The sequence below is a fragment of the Anser brachyrhynchus genome (genome assembly GCF_964034855.1).
Source record: "Anser brachyrhynchus genome assembly, chromosome: 5".
Taxonomy (NCBI): Eukaryota; Metazoa; Chordata; class Aves; order Anseriformes; family Anatidae; genus Anser; species Anser brachyrhynchus.
The window spans coordinates 15,620,324-15,637,656 of NC_137699.1; the positions used below are offsets into that span (position 1 = coordinate 15,620,324).

General features: G+C 35.5%; 1 protein-coding gene and 1 long non-coding RNA gene across 20 annotated transcripts in view; one reads left to right on the top strand and one right to left on the bottom strand.

Moving 5' to 3' along the window:
- LOC308196101 overlaps positions 1–13,457 on the top strand; it is a 30,960-nt gene extending 17,503 nt beyond the window's left edge. For 2 of the 5 annotated variants that reach the window (XR_013952085.1, XR_013952089.1), the window contains one exon: positions 1,974–13,457. This is a non-coding gene — a long non-coding RNA (uncharacterized lncRNA). The remainder of the gene's footprint in view (positions 1–1,973) is intronic. The other 3 variants (XR_013952088.1, XR_013952086.1, XR_013952087.1) reach the window with 3 other exon arrangements.
- LOC308196095 (uncharacterized protein) overlaps positions 1–17,333 on the bottom strand; it is a 434,993-nt gene that overhangs the window by 367,132 nt on the left and 50,528 nt on the right. The gene's annotated exons all lie outside the window — the stretch shown is intronic.

Below are 17,333 nucleotides of genomic sequence, written 5' to 3' on the forward strand. Positions count from 1 at the left end.
GACTGACTTTAAATTCCTGCAGACTGTCTTTCATCCTTCCACCATGCACTTGTGTACAGCCTAGCTCCATCTCATTGATAACTTCAAACACCCTTTGAAAAAAATCTCATGCATACAACTTAACATAAAACTTCAGTTTGTGACTTGTGTAAGATTGGGGAAAGATTCTTAAGGCCTGTGATCCTGAGATACACAAGAGCATTACACAAGAACAGTATGCTGAAAAATATTATAATAATAAAAATGAAGTGACTAAATGCATCAGTTATAGGTTAACATATATATTTCTTCTTTAAGCTGAAGTTTCAAGTTGGAAAACAGAAATCTTAAAGAGTTAAAAAATGATAAAGAAAATGTAATAAGGCCCTTTGACTGTTCCTCTTTTTTTTTTTTTTTTAAGCATTTATTCAGCAATGCCATATTAATCTGAGGATCAAACATCTCCTTCCAAAGGAGGAGCATTTTTTTTTCGTTAATTCCACAATCTTTGTTCAAGATACAACTGAGCTCTAGAGTTCTAGTAATGAAACCTGTAGATGTTCAATTAATTCCTGGTAAGGGGAATTAACTGAGTAGTTAATAAGAATGGAATTATAAAACAAAAGCCAAGTAGATGCTACCTTTCACTAAGAACAGATCTGATTGCAAAGATTATTGAATTTTATCAGATTAGAGACTTCCGTTTAGAGTACTCGGCACATTTGTTGCTTAAGCAGTAAAGTTTAGCAGTAAGGGAACTAATGCCAGAAAACCAACTGCTATAAAACATATTGGCTTTTATATAGTTAAAGAAAAACTTTCATGATTTACAAAAAATAGAAAATAATTATGATTTTGTCTCTTCAAAGAATGTGTTGTTCTATTTCTTCACTCCTCTGCAATATGATAAAAGACTCGGTGACAGCACAGCAGCAACAAGAATTCCCTGAATAGGTGGGAACTTGCATTAAAATAACATCTCACTATGTTCTCAGTCCCAGAATCAATCCTGTTGCTATTCCTCACACACACTGTACTTTTAAACAGGGTATGCAAATATTTGTGTAACCTTGCATTTACTTAATACCTGTTTGGATAAGGTAGATCATGCACTTTTCAAGCTAATGTTTTTTTCTTAGTGATATGCAGATACTTCTCAGTTATGTCAACTACTGGTCTTGTGTTTATATATTTTTTTTATTTACTTATGTTTACATATGTTACCATGAAGATTTAACATTATCCTAAACATATACATTTCAAACTGTAAAGAGATGAAAAATCATTTTTTTCATTTACAGATCAACTTTCTTCAAAAGAATTTAAAGCCATTTATAACTTATGCTAAATTAGCAAAAACTCATTGCTTTAATTTTCCTCACTCTACAGAAGATTAAATTTTGATATCCGTATGTTAAATAACACACAGAATAGGCCTAGATTATATTATTTTAGCATAACCTCTAAATAAATAGTTTCTACAAATTTTATGTAGAGAGAGTTACTCATTGCAAAAGTAGCAAATGACACTGAATATACTACAATTCACAAATTATCTAAGTCTCTAATTTCCAGAATTTTCTTCTGACAGAAAGTATTCTAGAAAGGAGTCGGTAAAAAGGACAATACTGATTAAATTCATGAATAGCTGGAAATAAACAGAATTACAATCTTTCAGAAAGCCTAAATTAAGTACTGTCAAAACAAACCAGTTCTAGCTTGTTGCAACCAGCTTCGATAATATGGATCTTACTGAGACACTGCCTTTCTCCCCTCTTGTTACATACGTATATTCACTTGCTATACACACATCCATATTTTGTCACTGTAATATAGTAACAAGGAAGTAATCCTCGGATGCCTCAAAGTGTTCATCAAAACAAGCCACAGAACATTAATGTTAAAGACAAATTAAAATAGTATTAAAAGAAATTAAAATGAATGTAGTTCATAATCTGTTATACTAAGTGAAATCTTTTTTTTTTCTACTTCAGACAATGACTTTGCTGATCTATGCGCTGCTGAACTGTTAAACTGAAATGCTATGTCACTAAACCAGACATACGGCTATCAGGCAAAAAATGTTTCTCTCTCAAATCACAATGTAAAGCTACGATTTGCATGGGATCACATTCATGAGGATTAATAACTGTAGCTGCAAACAGGAAATGTTATTTTACTGACAGACACCACAGGTAATGGAAATGAACTCTTCGATGCATGAGTCTTTCTTTGAAATAGGAAGATCTCATTCCAGAAATGCATAGTTTGGCTGACAATTTTTTGACATTAACAACTTTGTTTCAGGTAAAAGAAGGGTAAATTACCTGTCTTTGTATATACAAAATCATTGCAAAGAACTGAATTACAGGAACATTTTATGCAGGGAAGGAATGAAGTTCTATATTTTAGTACGCTTGAATACATCAGTGGGAACCATGAACTCCTGTGCTGTAATCTTTTTTATTGCTGTGATGTTGAGCAGATCAGTAAAACTATGCTTTTTTTTTTTAAAAAAAAAAAATATTCTAGTCCAAATTGCAAACCCTCCTCATTAAGAAATGAATTGGAATAGCATGTCTAGAACAGAGATTTCTGGTATAGGGCTTAATTAGAAAAAGAGTTATCTTCTAATAAATTAACCAAACTGGGTAAGATATATAGCATTTATATAAAATAAAGTCATTAAAAGAGCAATGACTACAAAGAAAATGATTTAAAATGATTAAAGTCAGAAAATGACAAAATAAAGACAGCATCCTTAATTCTTTCATTTTCTTTATATACATTCATATATATCTCCAATAAAGGACAGCCAGCTATTTTTATAATGAATCCTTCCTTTCGCAAGTGTGTAAACTGGATAACACAGAACATTCATCATGTGTGGCTCCATGACTAAATTGTTGTTTGCCACCCAGACTTTGCAAAACAAAAATTTTAATCACTTTATCAATTATTTCTATTTTTTTCCTATTGCTAAAAGCAAAGCTAAAAAAAGATAACTGTATCTTTAAGTGCCCTGAGAGAGTTAAATTATATCAGTGTATGCTCATGTTAACTATTCCCACTTCCCTAGCTGAAATATAGGATTGTAGCTGTTTTTAATGTACTCCTAAATGTCACACGCTTAAATGTTAAAGCAGCAATTCTCTTCCTCTGTGAAGAAGATGGGAAAATGCATTTTTGTAAATCACTTGCAATTTAGTTAGATTAAACTTTCCTTTATTCGTGTAGTTAACCAGCATTTCAAGTATTTATTCTGGGACAAATAGAGGCATACTGAGGAAAAAATAGGAGAGAGTATAGGAAAGAAAGGAGACGAGCAACTAGAAAAAATCTATCTACTGGATTATGGTCTGTCACATTTTTCTCCCTGTTTCTCTTCTTACAGGCAGACAGCTCTTAAAGTTTTAGTTACATGGTGTACTATCTATTACATCTAAACAGTATAGATTACACTTAGCTTTATCTGTGTTAGCAAGATATATTTGGCCCTAGAGTAAGCACCATAAAGATGAACAAGTAATAGGGATACTTTACACCAAGCAAGCATAAGTCTTTCTACATTCAAAAATGAATGTTTGTTTTCAATTGACAGTTATTGTCAGTTCTTTCTAAACGTATATATGGACTATAGAGTCCAATAGAAACAATTATTAGGCTTAGTACATGAACCATTTTGTGAAATTATCATGTATAAACACAAAGTCCAGAAGCAGTGTCAAATTTCACTGTTCTGTTTGTAGTTCTGTTGTTTCTGGACTTTTCTACATATTAATTCAAATAATAATAATCTAGTTCAAATCAATTTTTGGTGTTGTTTCATTTAAACTATTTGAGAACGTAAATTTAAATTTGTCTTTTTACTACACAGCAGTCAGAAGCACGACTGTTTAAGGACTGTATTATACAGATGGGAATAATAAACACAGGAGCACTAGGTCTAGTGATGAAAAATAGAAGAATCATCATTTTAGCTTCACCATAAGGTATAATTAGAAACAAAGTGTAAAATTAGAAATACAGTGTAAATTTCTGTGTATATGCTTCAAAAATATTTTCTGACATATGAAATTTCATTTATTTACCGATTTATTATCCTTATCACACTTACATATACAATACCCTTTAGAAAACAAAGCTCTTTAAAACCAGCAATTTTACTTCTGAAATGTCTCAACTGTTCCAATATGCCAAGTTTTCCAACATAATTATTCAATTAATTCATTAGTTATTCACAAATAAATGATTGATGGAATCTGAAAATAAAACTGTATTTCTGGTGAATTGTGCTAAAAGTAAATAAAATTTAAAAACTGGCTTACTTTATTATCGTCCTGCCAAGTGACTTCTAAATATCTGTACTTGTATTTAGTGCTCACTCAAAACAGGAATATAGTTATTTGGTAATTTCAGTTACAGAAAATAAGTTTCTTTCTTTTTTTTTTTTTTTTTTAAGTGTGAGGTATATGAATTAATAACACCTAAAAAAGATCAAGCATATTAGCGATATGAGCGTGGATCTTCAAAGAAGTAAGCATATATAGCACATTTTCTATATTGACTATTTTGGACTCCGGTTCATTCAAAAGGTCTACAGCAGACTTAAAATGATCTACTCAAACCAATAGGATTCATGAGGTGTTTCATCTTAGGGAACTATGCAGTGTCCAGTGAAAAAAGACATTCTGGGGGAAACTGCAGACATTCTCAGCTCTTCATCCACATATTATAATATTTTATTCATCAATATGAGTCTAATATCTTAACAAGAGTTTCCAAAAACTCATTTAAACTCATTTAAGTAAAGCTTTGAAACAGGTGGCTAGAAGATTGCTCTGCCATTTATTTTTAGGGTGGCAAGGCTGTTTTCCTTTTTTCTGGGAGGATTTCAGAAGACAAAGTGATACAGAAAAAAAGATATGGACGAGCATCTCCAGTCTTAATAAAATTAAGATGAGCATTTCACAAACTGTTTACGTGATTAGCAGTAGATTCTATTCATTTTCTGCTTTGTTGAACCACTTGTCAGATAAGAATCTCTTCAACAGAAAATACTTCCTTCCTTAGAGTTTATTGAATCTGCAGCCAGTATATTGCTTTTGTTATAATATCTTTAAGTTAAAAAAATAAAAGCTGCTTTAAAGATAGTTTCTTCTAAAGTACTTCATAATTTATAATACACTAATCTAGTGTGAAATACAACTGCCCTGATTTTTCCAGCATGTTATATACTCTTTTTCCTGTGTAAAGAAGGGAGAAAGATACAAGGACAAGCTGTGAGACACTTCAAGACTGCTTCAATTAATGAAAGCCCACAATTCTCTCCTCAGACTCTATCATTCTACACCAAGTCTCTTCCTTCTTTTCCCCTTCAGAAAAGATGGAAAAGAAACCTTCTTTGCCTCCTTCCTTCACTTGGAAGCTCACAGCTTGACTGAGAAGTAGACATACATTTGTTAAGGAAAGGACAGAAAAAAACAAGGGTAGAGAATGCAGTGAAGAATCATGGGATTTTAGGGGCTGGGCCTCTTGACTGCGATATAATTGTGACTTCACGCATTTCTCTCAGATCAGATATACAGACTATTTATATTAATTCAATCCAGTCCATCAAACTAGCACAGTACTTTCCTGACTGCTGCAGATACTGTAGGGAGGACCTTGATGCTCGATGCAAAATGTCATCATAAAGCAAATTTAACGTCTCATCAGCCACAACTGCTATTGGAGCGTTCAACTTTTCTTTACTTGTTGTTTGTGCTTCTATTTCCAGCCCCACAATTCATGAATAGAACAACACAAAGGATGTTTAGGCTTGTGTAACAATCCTTTTTAAGTTAGAAGTGATTTACATATGTTCAAGCCACCTGTTTTCCTGTTAGTATATCATGGTAACAACTGTACTGAAAAATGAATGTTGTGAAGAAGTTGTCAAGAAGACAACTGAAGGTAGCTACTTCTGTCTTCAAGAAAGGCAACAAGATACATATCTATATTCCTCTTAACTCAGCTTTTTGTTCTGTTTCAGCACCTTTTGATTTTATAGCCACCTGGTTATTACCATCACTTTTTAAATGTATTCTGAACTCATTTCTGTCATAGACATCTAAGTTTAACGACTGGAGACCTCTGCAAACAAGGCCATTACTTTTGCGTAGTGCTTAGTGCTGAAAAGCAGCTCAAAGAATGCTGCCTTTTTTTTTTCCTTTTCTTTTTTTTTTTTTCTTTTTTTTTTTTTTTTAATTCCTGCTTGAGCTGGCAGAGTTGATCTGTCTGGCACACACCAAACTGTAAGGAAAGGGAAACTGTATCAAGTTAAGAGCAAGCCTTAGGCATTTCCATATTAGCTATGGAAAGCACTTTCTGCCTGCCTGACCAAGAAAAGAAACAAAGAAATCTATCATAGATAGCTTGTGAGCTTCCACGAATTATTTTAAATAGACATCTTACTCCATGGTGACTTAAAACACTGAAGAACTCTTCTCACTTACTATTTTCCATTTGCTTCAGACACAGCAACTTTGAACTACATGCCCAAAGCCAGTTTTGATAAGCAAGGCATCATCTTCTTGAAGGTAAGAGAAACTTTTTTTTTTCTTAAAGTGAGCTCCCTTGGCCCTTGATTTCAGACAGTGCTTCAAGCTAGCCTCTTAGGCTAACTTCTCAAAAAGAGAAAGTGCAAGGTGAAGCAGCAGTCTTTACAATTGCTCAGGAAAATAAGTGCAGTTAGAGTTTTAAGCAAACCAAAAGTCATTAATATACAGGGACTAATCCAGGTCTCCTCAAATGACAATTTTACTTTGGCTTTACTGGGATACAGGATACAGTGCAAACTCAGCTTTATGAAGAGTTTGGAGAAGGCCCAAACACTTTTTTTTTTTTTTTGAACCAAAGGATTTCATAAACAGAACTTTTATACTAGGCTGGCTATTTCAATAGAACTTATAATAAGACTTGCTGTGCTGAAGATAGACCCTAAATGTATAATCCCTGCTGAGCCAGCTGGTTAGGGGAAGCTGCCACCCTGTCTGTAGTTCTCAGCAGGCATACAATTTAAACACTGGGGAGTTTAGGTACTCTCCGTAACACTAAGCTTTCTGCTCCCAAAGAGCTTAGAAGTGCAAAGCCAGCGAATGTAACCTGTCTTCTGTTAATACCACACTTGGGTGTGCTTGAATTCCATAAACAGAATTCATATTTTACTTTTCCTCTTTTGTTTTCCCTTCAAAAATAGACAAGTAAATCCCTGTGAATATAAAAAAGCCTATTTTTTTATAGGCAAAGAGACCCATGAATAAAATACAGTTTAAAGTAAATTTCAGAAAACATACACAGCCAGAAGTTGCCAGAATGCTTCAGAGTGAAGCCAAGCAATTCTTTACTTATTGTTCAGTCAGTTGCTTAGAAAAACACCTTCCCTTTTTCAAAAATTATGTCTCCGTAGAGCTATAGTAGGAAATTATAAAATTGTATTACTAAATTAGGAAGAAACTACCAAGAATTGCCATGGGGTATTTACCATGTTATCACTGGATAACACAGTAGTGTCACTGTGACTAAATGTGTTATTCCTACAGTTTTCAATAAAATAAACACATAGTTAGTACTTAGGTATTGTTAAAACACGTTACTTCTTTGACCAGAGATCACTCCTTTAACAAGATTTTTGGTATTTGTTTCCTCTTTTATTAGTAGGGAAAGTATATCTTGAAATGTGGGATTCTAAACTGAAAATATACTCTTTAATTTGTAATATAATTAAGAGCAACCCTTTTTAGCCACGGTCCTTTTCAATGGTAAAATATAGCTCTTCTCCCACTATAGTTTCCAAACTAGAATTTAATTATCAGAATAACTACCACATTGTTCTTTTACACTCTGTATCCACAGTGTCCATTGATTTCAGACTGAATTGGGGTCCTGGACATTGAGAAGAATAAAATCTATGTCCTTAGTTAAGAGTAGCTTTAAGTTTTCTCAGGTTAGCTCAGTAGCAAAGGAATCAGTGAATGCTCCTTGAGGCAGGAGGTTGCAAGTGAGATCTAGCATTCTGTTATTGCTTATTAATAAAATATTTGTATATGCTGTATAGAACAAACTACACGGCTAAATACAAGAATTCAAATTTTAGGTGTCAGGATGCATAGACCTCTGTGATGGCCATAGAGGTTCCCTCCACTGCCAGTGAGTGCCTCCTGCCAAGGCATGGGCAGGTAGATTGGGCAAGGAGATGTAAGATACAGGTGCTGTTGACCTTGAGCTAACAAATGCTGTATGACAATTCCTTATCCCTCTTCAGGATTTTGTCATGTGAAAACAGGATTAACTTCTGCTTAATTCCCCCAGGTACCCCCCTTGGAGACAGATACTGATATCCTTTCCTTCAAAGAACTGAGCAAGCGTACCTGCTTCTTTCCACCCTCACTCCAACTGCAACCAGATTAGGAAGAGGAAAAGGATATTTTCAGAAAGTGGTATTTTCTTTTATGCATTAGATTAATGGACAGAATATAGGCTGAGGAAACAGAAGCCCAGGCTTCTGCTTGGAAAGGTCAAAACACAATATATCACCTTTGATGACACCACTGTAAGTATCAAAGACCTAGTAATTAGGCTGCACTGTTATGCATCAAGAAATTTATCAACACTCTTTTGGAAATCTGGTTTTCTTTGTTCATTACTGTAAAAAGAGACTATAAAAGCAGGCATAATTTTGTAACCTATCTGAAATAGAAGCAGGTTGTTTGACTAACATCACAGTTCACAGCTGAGAAGCTTCAGAGTACCAGCCCTGATGCAGACAGTGGCTAAACGGATGGGCGATAACTTCAAGCCACATTACTTTGATTGATCTTGATCATCCTGCAACACACTTAATATCAGAAAAATTAAGATTCATTAAGATTCAGATTTGCTTTAAAAACTTGAGTTTAAATTTGTGTTTACTTCTTCCAAACACTTCCAAATCTCAGTTTAGGATTTCAGCAGCCCATTATTTGCTATTCTGAGAGCAGTTCATCTTGTTATTTACATTGATAACATAGATTTACATCTATACTTTTCATTTTGGAAGCAGATATAGTTGTTCACCACTGTTCTAGATTTCTGAACAGACGCGTTCAAATAATGTGTTGATAGGCATGCAAGGGGCAAAATTTATTGTGCTATAGAAAGTAGAAAAATGCTAACCTTCACTAAAGCAGAAGGGGGATTTGAATAAAAACTAGCATAAACTATAAAATGTTTGTTCACAACTAAAGAACATTACCAGTTCTTGTATATTGTAGATCCCAGTTTAAGACGAATATTAGCTGAAGACCTGCTTGATTTAAAAAAAAAAAAAAAAAGAATACAAATCGCAATTTTGCCAAATATTACAAAATACCATATCACACTTGCACTTTTGGGTACTTTTAATTAAAATTGAATGGAATTACAATTTGATTTCAGAAGACAGTCAAGAAAACATGGATGGTCACCTAGTAGAAGTTTCAAACAGCAGCAACTGCAGAGAAAGTGATATGACAACAATTTGTGGTTTACTGGAATCTTTGGATTATTTGTTGTAGATTTTGAAATCAAGGGGAATGTCAGTAATTTAGTTGAGCAAGGAGGTACTGAAGTTACTGCCATATGTGTAAAATACAGGGAAATGCAATGGGATTACCTGGAAGTTGATAGGGAGTAAACAAAATATGATGTGGTTATTCTTGCAGAATGACAAGAAACAAGATTTACATAAGGAGAAGGATGAGATCCTATCAAGGAGTACTAAGGGGCTGTTTCAGTGGAAATAAAGTTTGAAGCTTCAGTGCAGATAAAAGCTTTGACCCAAACAGACTCTTTACAGGATAGTTAAACACTTATATACCATGTTCCATATACCATGTTCCAAGTAATTTCAGAGGAAAAGAAGCCATTTCTTGTTGAGCTAAACCAAATGATGCAGTAGTAAGTATAAGTAAATCTACTGCTTTTTGGCTTTGCTTTTTTCCTTTCCTGTCTGTCCTCCTGCCACTCCACCATTCACTTAATTTCTGTGACTATTTATATACTGCACTAAATGACGTTGAATTTGGTTTGCTCAAAATTTGAAATGTTTCCTAGCACTGCAAAATTATAAACTGTGGAATTTATATTCCCAATATTTATTTTAAAAATCCTTTAATAAGTAGGAAGTGGGAGCCACTACCAAATTCATTACCATGAATGCACTGCAGACAGGCTTTGGAAGTGTCATTTATATACCAAAATCTGTCTTCGGCTTACTCTTCCTAAAAAAAGTTAAATTTAAAAAAAAAATAAATCACAGAATCAGTTGAACTTGGTCAAACCTAGATTTTTTTTCTGCATGTATAGAAAGGTATAAGAAATACATAGAAAACTCTGCAAAAAATGTTCTCTTTTGAGGCTCAGAAAAATATTACTGCATAAACATCACATTTTTCCATATTATACTGTGGTTTTCTGACATACAAGTAACAAAAAACCTACTGAAATCTCACAGTAGACACACAGTATGAGTAAATACTTAATCAAATCCAAACTGCTGAGTAATGGAGTCTACACACTTAAAAAACAATGAGAGAGCTCAGAACCTAAGAAAACAGCCCTTACAAGACAGACAGCTGTGCAGACAGCTATCCAAATTGTTTTGAAAGAGAAAGCCCAGAAAATAGGACAGGTTTACGAATAAAATATAGAAGAATTCCAGGATGGAATTTAAATTTAATCTAGTCTGTTCCACAAGGGATATTAAGCTATCCAGAAATACTCTTAGATAGGCATTTTGGGGGAAATAAATATCATTAATATGACCTGGTGTTAACCGATATTATATAGAATATGGGATAGAATTTTGCCTTAAAGCAAAACTTAGGCAAATGTCACAAGAATACACATTTAGGTGAGCTGTGTGAGTCCTCTGTCAGATTTGCCTTTTGGAGCTGTCTTGGTATTTTTAAATAGCTACACTAATGAGGCCACGGGGACAGACGACGCATCATGTTACCTGCGTGGGACACATTACCATTTTCGGTTTACATTAGGGGTGTACTTTTGAAGGAAATCCCTATCATTCCCATTTAGTACACTTTGGTTCATGTCACAGAGCAGCCCAGGAACACAAAAACAGGATTCTTGTTTTAAAGAACTGAAATAGGATTGTACCTAATCTACTGCACTGCACCTACTAATGGTCATTGAACTACTTTGAGTAGAACTACTTTGAGACAAAAAAAAAAATCCTCCTCTTTCAATAAAAACCAGAAGAAAATGAGAATTCTTTAGTTAAGTTTCAAGCACAAATTTCTGCTGCCTACAGACTGACTCCTTATGAGCCACAGAGCTTGCTAATGAAGACAAAGCCTTTTTTTATTATTCAGGAGGCTTGAATTTCTTACTTAGCTAAGGAGGTAGACCATATAATGGGTTGGTTCAGAACAATTCTGTAATATAAAGGCTTAAAAGAATAAAGTCAAGTAGTGTGACTACACCTAAATTGCAAAATAGTCTTGTTGCAATATGAATAAAATATTTTGATGCTACTATTGACTGAAAGTTCTAGAGCCGTAAGAGTAGCTTTCTCTAACAATATTAAAACTTAAAACAATTCAAGTATTAATACTTTTTTACTGTCCAAAAATATAAAATCAAATATTTTGTAATTTTACATCTTTGCAGCCATTATGCGTACCATTAACTTCCATTTCATATTTTGTTTTTTGTGCTTTTAACAGTCAGTAGTAACACAGATTTAATTTTGCAGTAATCACTGCAATCCTAGGCTTATGCTTCAAAATATATATTAGAGTGCAATAAAAACATCACTTTAAAGCACTCACATATTCTTTCCAACCTGAGTTTAAAGCAAGACTTTAGACAATGTACTTCTCATATAAATTATGGCAACATTGACAACATATAAATACATAAACCAAGAAAATTTTTCAAAGTATTTAATAAAAAAATTTCTGTTTCTTCATATAAAATGAAAATCATCACAATTTAGATATGTTGATGTCTAAAGTACCTAAGAAATAAAGCAGGTGCAAAAGGAACCTCACAGATGGATTGCATGAAGAATTATAGTGGAATTTCAAAAATTCTATTCTATTCTAAAAAACTATTTTTAGCTCTGCTATTAATTTGCTATGCAATCTGAGTAGGTCTTTTCATCTGCATCACCAAGATTCTGGTGAAAGCATTCAATGGACACAAAAATAGTTCAATTGCAAGACACTACTTTTCCTATGTTTGTAGGCCTACTTTTTAGGCCTGGTGCATGGACATAACATACCCCAGCCCCCCAGTAGTGCTAATACTATGATTACTACTAAAATTCGTCTTACTGGTTAGACACCATGTTGTAAAGGTGAGAGAAGAGATTTGTAAAAGCAAGACAGAGAACGGTGCCTATTCATAAACCTTCACCCTTCAGAGAAACCTCAAAGCCTGCTAGGGTATTTCCTGACCTTAGCTGCTGCTGACTGGCAAGATCTGCCTATAGCTCTTCACTATGGTCTGTCACACTGACTCTGCCTTAGGTGCTCTCATGTCTATTCATCCTTGTTAGGGTATTTATGACATAGTCAAACCCAGTCCATTATAAGATTTTCCCACTTATCTAATGCCTGTTATAAAAGATGTATCCATCGTGCCGGAACAGATCAGTACACTCACACCATGCATAAGTTAGGGAGTAGAGCAGTAGTTGGATTGACTGCAGAGGGGAGGGAAAGAAGAGCTGTTGCCATGGAATCACTACTTAGAGGGCCTAAAATTGTTTTACCTTGGGTACCTTAATCACCAACTTTAATCTTTGCAATGAAGCAGAAGTAGCCCCTCCTGTTCCAAGTGAATGAATGCCAGACTTTCTCCACAACAATTAGTGGAGAAATGACTTTTTCCTTATTGCTGCAAATTTATATAGCTGTAGACGGTTGCTATGTAAAATACCCTGATTCCATGGCAACTTAGAAAGTTTTTATAGGTGAGGACCACCGGTTTATCCAATTTGAAACTCGCAGCTTTATCCTTCTGCCCAGTGATACTCATCACAACTGCAAATTGTGAAACATTTTTTGTGCCTCACACTTTGCCAATTTACATTGCATTGTAAAACACAAGTTGCTGATGCAGAATCCCCTTTTATTTTCCTCAAAAAGCTCAAAATCAAAAAAAAGTCAATATTTTATACTTATAAAAGTACACTTTTATACTTTATCTCTCTCATTACTCTAAAATGGTGTTGCTCTAACCAGCTTTTAATGGATTAAGGATGCCTGGCCTCATCCTGCTTTACTCTACTATCTTTCATGTGGAGATCCTACCTGTGAAGGTCATGTGTTACAGTATTACTTCAGTATTTAAGTACAGATCCTGCATCTGAGTTTTATCCGTTAAATCAGAGACATAATATCATTTACACACCTAATTTCCTGGTCACTTGCTATATTTTTCATGTATGGATCTCTTTTTTCATTTGCAAGTGGGATTCTCAGACCTCTTCTGACTACTACATACATTGATCCATAACGAGAAGGGGCAGTCCTTCTCTGATGGGGGACTTCTTACCTGAATTGAGAAATTTCATCTCCTGATAGCAAGATGATAACAATCCTACATCTTCTGCACTGATGCCAATTGCAGTCAATAAGCAAGGATGGTAAGGAACAGCTTGAAGCTTCCAGATTCTGCTCTCACTGCCATGAATATGCCTTAAAGTCATGTGGTGGAAAGGCAATTTCAATGTAAGATGTTCACATAACGCCACTAACATATGCTATGCCAGCAGATAATTGATTGTAGCATAGCCTCTGCCATTTTTCTTTCGTCCTGACGTTAGAGCTGACAATTTTTGAATGTTGAACACTGGAGTAGTTCTAGATAAATCTCACATTCACAGAAAGTAACTGTGACAAACTCATTGTGATTGCAATAGTGAGTCATTATCCATGTACAGATTAATTGCAGCATTGCACTTATACATGCCATGTATCTGCATGCACACAGCAAAAGTTTTGCCGCAGGCCCAGCAGTCCGGGTTGGCAAGCATCTGGGAAAGCAAACAGCTTCCACAGAAACACCTGAGAAACCATTCTGTGTAATACAGGATTTTGGCAACTCCCTTTGATAACAATTTGACTTGATAGCAATAAGCACTTATATGACTATCAGTTCTTCTTGAATGCAAGGGATTCTCCATAGGATTTCTCCCAAGAGTTGTCTGAATTTGTCAGTACTAAAGGGCTAAATATATAGCGTTGTTCTTCAGTTTCCAAATTCATACCCACATGGAGTGACTATTAGGTTGATCTGACTGCACCTGAATGTTGTTTGCAAATCACCAATATTTTCTTGCAGAAATATGTGAGCCAAATCTTTATCCATTACAGCCGTACCGTGCAGAATACCCTGAAGAGACTGGAGCATCTCTCTAGATCCCTGGACAACACCAGTGCTGCTACTCCGCCTCCCACTGCCGCACTCCAGAGCTTACGTCCACAGCCCACAAGAGCGTTCTTATTTTCACTTCATCCGCCTTATGCTTACTCCGTGACACCCAGGCCTCCCCGCCCCGGAGCTCGCTTGAGCCCACCCTGCGAGGCAGTGACCGGTCATCGCCTCACAACGGCCGGGCCCCTCTCAACGGCCGCCGAGCGACCGTTAGAGGGCGCGCGTACGGCCCGCCCTTCCAACCGCCCCGCGCACGACTGCCTCACCCCCTGCCCCGGCTGCAGCCTCACCACCAACACCGGCGGGATTTTTCTTGTAGTTGTGAAAGACATCTCTCCCTCTGTCCCCCCCGCTCCTACCCCGCCCCCCACCGCTATTTTCTTTTCATTTTACAGATGTGGTTGTCCAAACCACAGAAAATCTTGGCAGCCGTTGGTCTATGTCCCTAATTACTTGATTTCCTTCCATCTTACTCCAACTACAGCCTTTTGCCATTAAGTTTTGCGATTGTTCTCGTTCTTGTGGCAATAATAAATATTGGTCACGTAGCCAGAACAATTATAATTGACTATTTTCAAGTGACGCAGCTTCACCTATCTTACTGAAGTGTGGAACAAAAGACTTTCTTACAGCTAATGCAACCCTTCAGGCCAAAGGTTTTCTCTCGTGTATGCCAGTGAAATCTCATTAGGGAGTAAAACCAGGACTGCACTTCTTCCAACCACCTCTCTCTCTCCACCAAGGGAGTTTCAGTGGCTTTTATTTTTCAAGCAAGCTTCCCACACAGCCTCTTGGAAAATAAGGGATGAATCAACATCCAAAAGTTCGCTCTGTTGTACCACATTAACGTTGTTGAAGGCTGATATATTGATCACAATGCAATCATTTCAAGAAGAGAAACGTTATGGGCTGTCTATAAGCAAACAAGCACTAACACTAAAATCCTCCTCAAAAAGGAAAAAAAAAAATCCTCTTTCTCCAACATTTTTTCTATCCCTGGTAAAGACCCAAAGCAAATAAAACTACATTAAAAACAGAAAGCAGCTCAGGAAGAGAATCTCAGTCATGATATTTTCAGTCAGAACTTGCAATTTTTGAGGATCAAAGAAAATTAAGGCCGCTTATGACATCATCAAGTTTCCTAGCTCTGGTTACTAAGAAGTAAGTGCTGATTCCTGGCTCTGTTCTGCACCTGACAGGTAGAACAAAGAAGTGGCCTACAGATAACCCTGGTGTCAGAAGGTAACTCAGCCCCCACTGTGCTCCCCCTGCAGAGGATGCCTGTTGGAGAAGCGCCAAGTAACACTGGGCACCACCATCTGGTGCAGTGCCGTCACTCCAAAACCCTCAAAACACAAAAAGCAATGCCATCACAGAGGAGCCTCCACCGGAAAATCTATTGGCATATTGCTCTGAAGGAAATGCTGCACAAAGAAACACTACAATGAAAAGTAGATTTTCCTTTTTTTTTTTTTTTTTAATGTAAATTATTCAATGCTCTTAAAATGCAGGCATTTAAAAAGTCAGATTTTAAACCAACCCTTCATCCAATGATTTGTATTAGAGTGGCTTAATCATCTTTATAATTTACACCCTCTTAGCAGTTCCTTTCATTGTGATTTCATCAAAAAAGGGTAAATTCATGTAATAAATCTTCATATAATCACATTGAGCCTCATATCTTGAAAATGATCCACAGTCACCAAAATCTGGAGAAGATCGATTTAGACGAGTTACTTTGTGAATGATATAGACCTTAGTCATACTCCATAGATACATCTGTTCTCTACAACAGCCAGTCAACCCCCTTTAACCTCAGAGAAATATTTGATGGAACGATATCTGGTAACCTTTCACAGCATTTGATTGCTTACATTAACAGAAAAGAGTCCAGAGACCCATTTTCCTGTCTTCTTCCTTCTGCCACCCTTGCTTCACACCAACAACAAATTGACTTATTATTCGTGGCATAAGGGGCTGGTTTTAATGTGTAATACCATATTTTCATTAATAAAAATACATACTTTCAGACATCTCAATAGCCATAGCTATAATTTTACTGGGATAAATTAAATACAGTAGTAAAAAATCCTTCCAGTAAATTAATTTTACAGGTGTTTTGTTGAATGTTTTAATGGGACATTTTATTAATAAGAATATTACCATACTTAAAAGCAAGCACCAAATAAAAATGAGCTCACAGCTGTTTAAAAGACAGCTGCAATTATGGACACAGTGAAATAGCCACTCTTTCTTCATCATTTGTTTTTGTGGGCTGCTTTTAGGCTCTTTTCCTCTCCTCAGGTGTTATAGTTGATTACTATAAATATCTATAAAGTGAAAAGCACCTTTTGAATTCAGCTTTAGATCTCACAGTAAATATAAAAATGCTTCTCTGAAACAGTCTGCCATGTGATCCCTCCAAAATTCTGAGCTGATTTATATTCTGACTTGATTCATTGTGTATATCTACACAAATCCTTTCATAGTGAGGAAAAGTATATTAGTTATGCTTACAGTAAATCAAGTAATATGAGAGGAATTCATGGAAATGGTTTATAAAAGAAAAGACAAGTGTATCAGTGGAGTCTGGAGAATCTTTGCCCATGACTATTTTGGAAGTCTGTTTCTAAGTTTGATCATCTCCCATCACTTCTACTAGTGCGAATGTAAATCAGAAAATGCAACAAATATTCAGTTCTCACTGCTAGGTTCTAGTTCAACCTCTTCTGATACCTTAACTGTACTTGCAATTTAGCATTCATTCCAAATTAGGATTTTTAATTTTTAATATTTTTAACTCAATTTCTTGGATTTGTAGCTGTTAGCCTGGAGAGAACTGCAATATCTTTATATGTGGTGGGTTACTGAGATTGTATGCCCCATTCCAC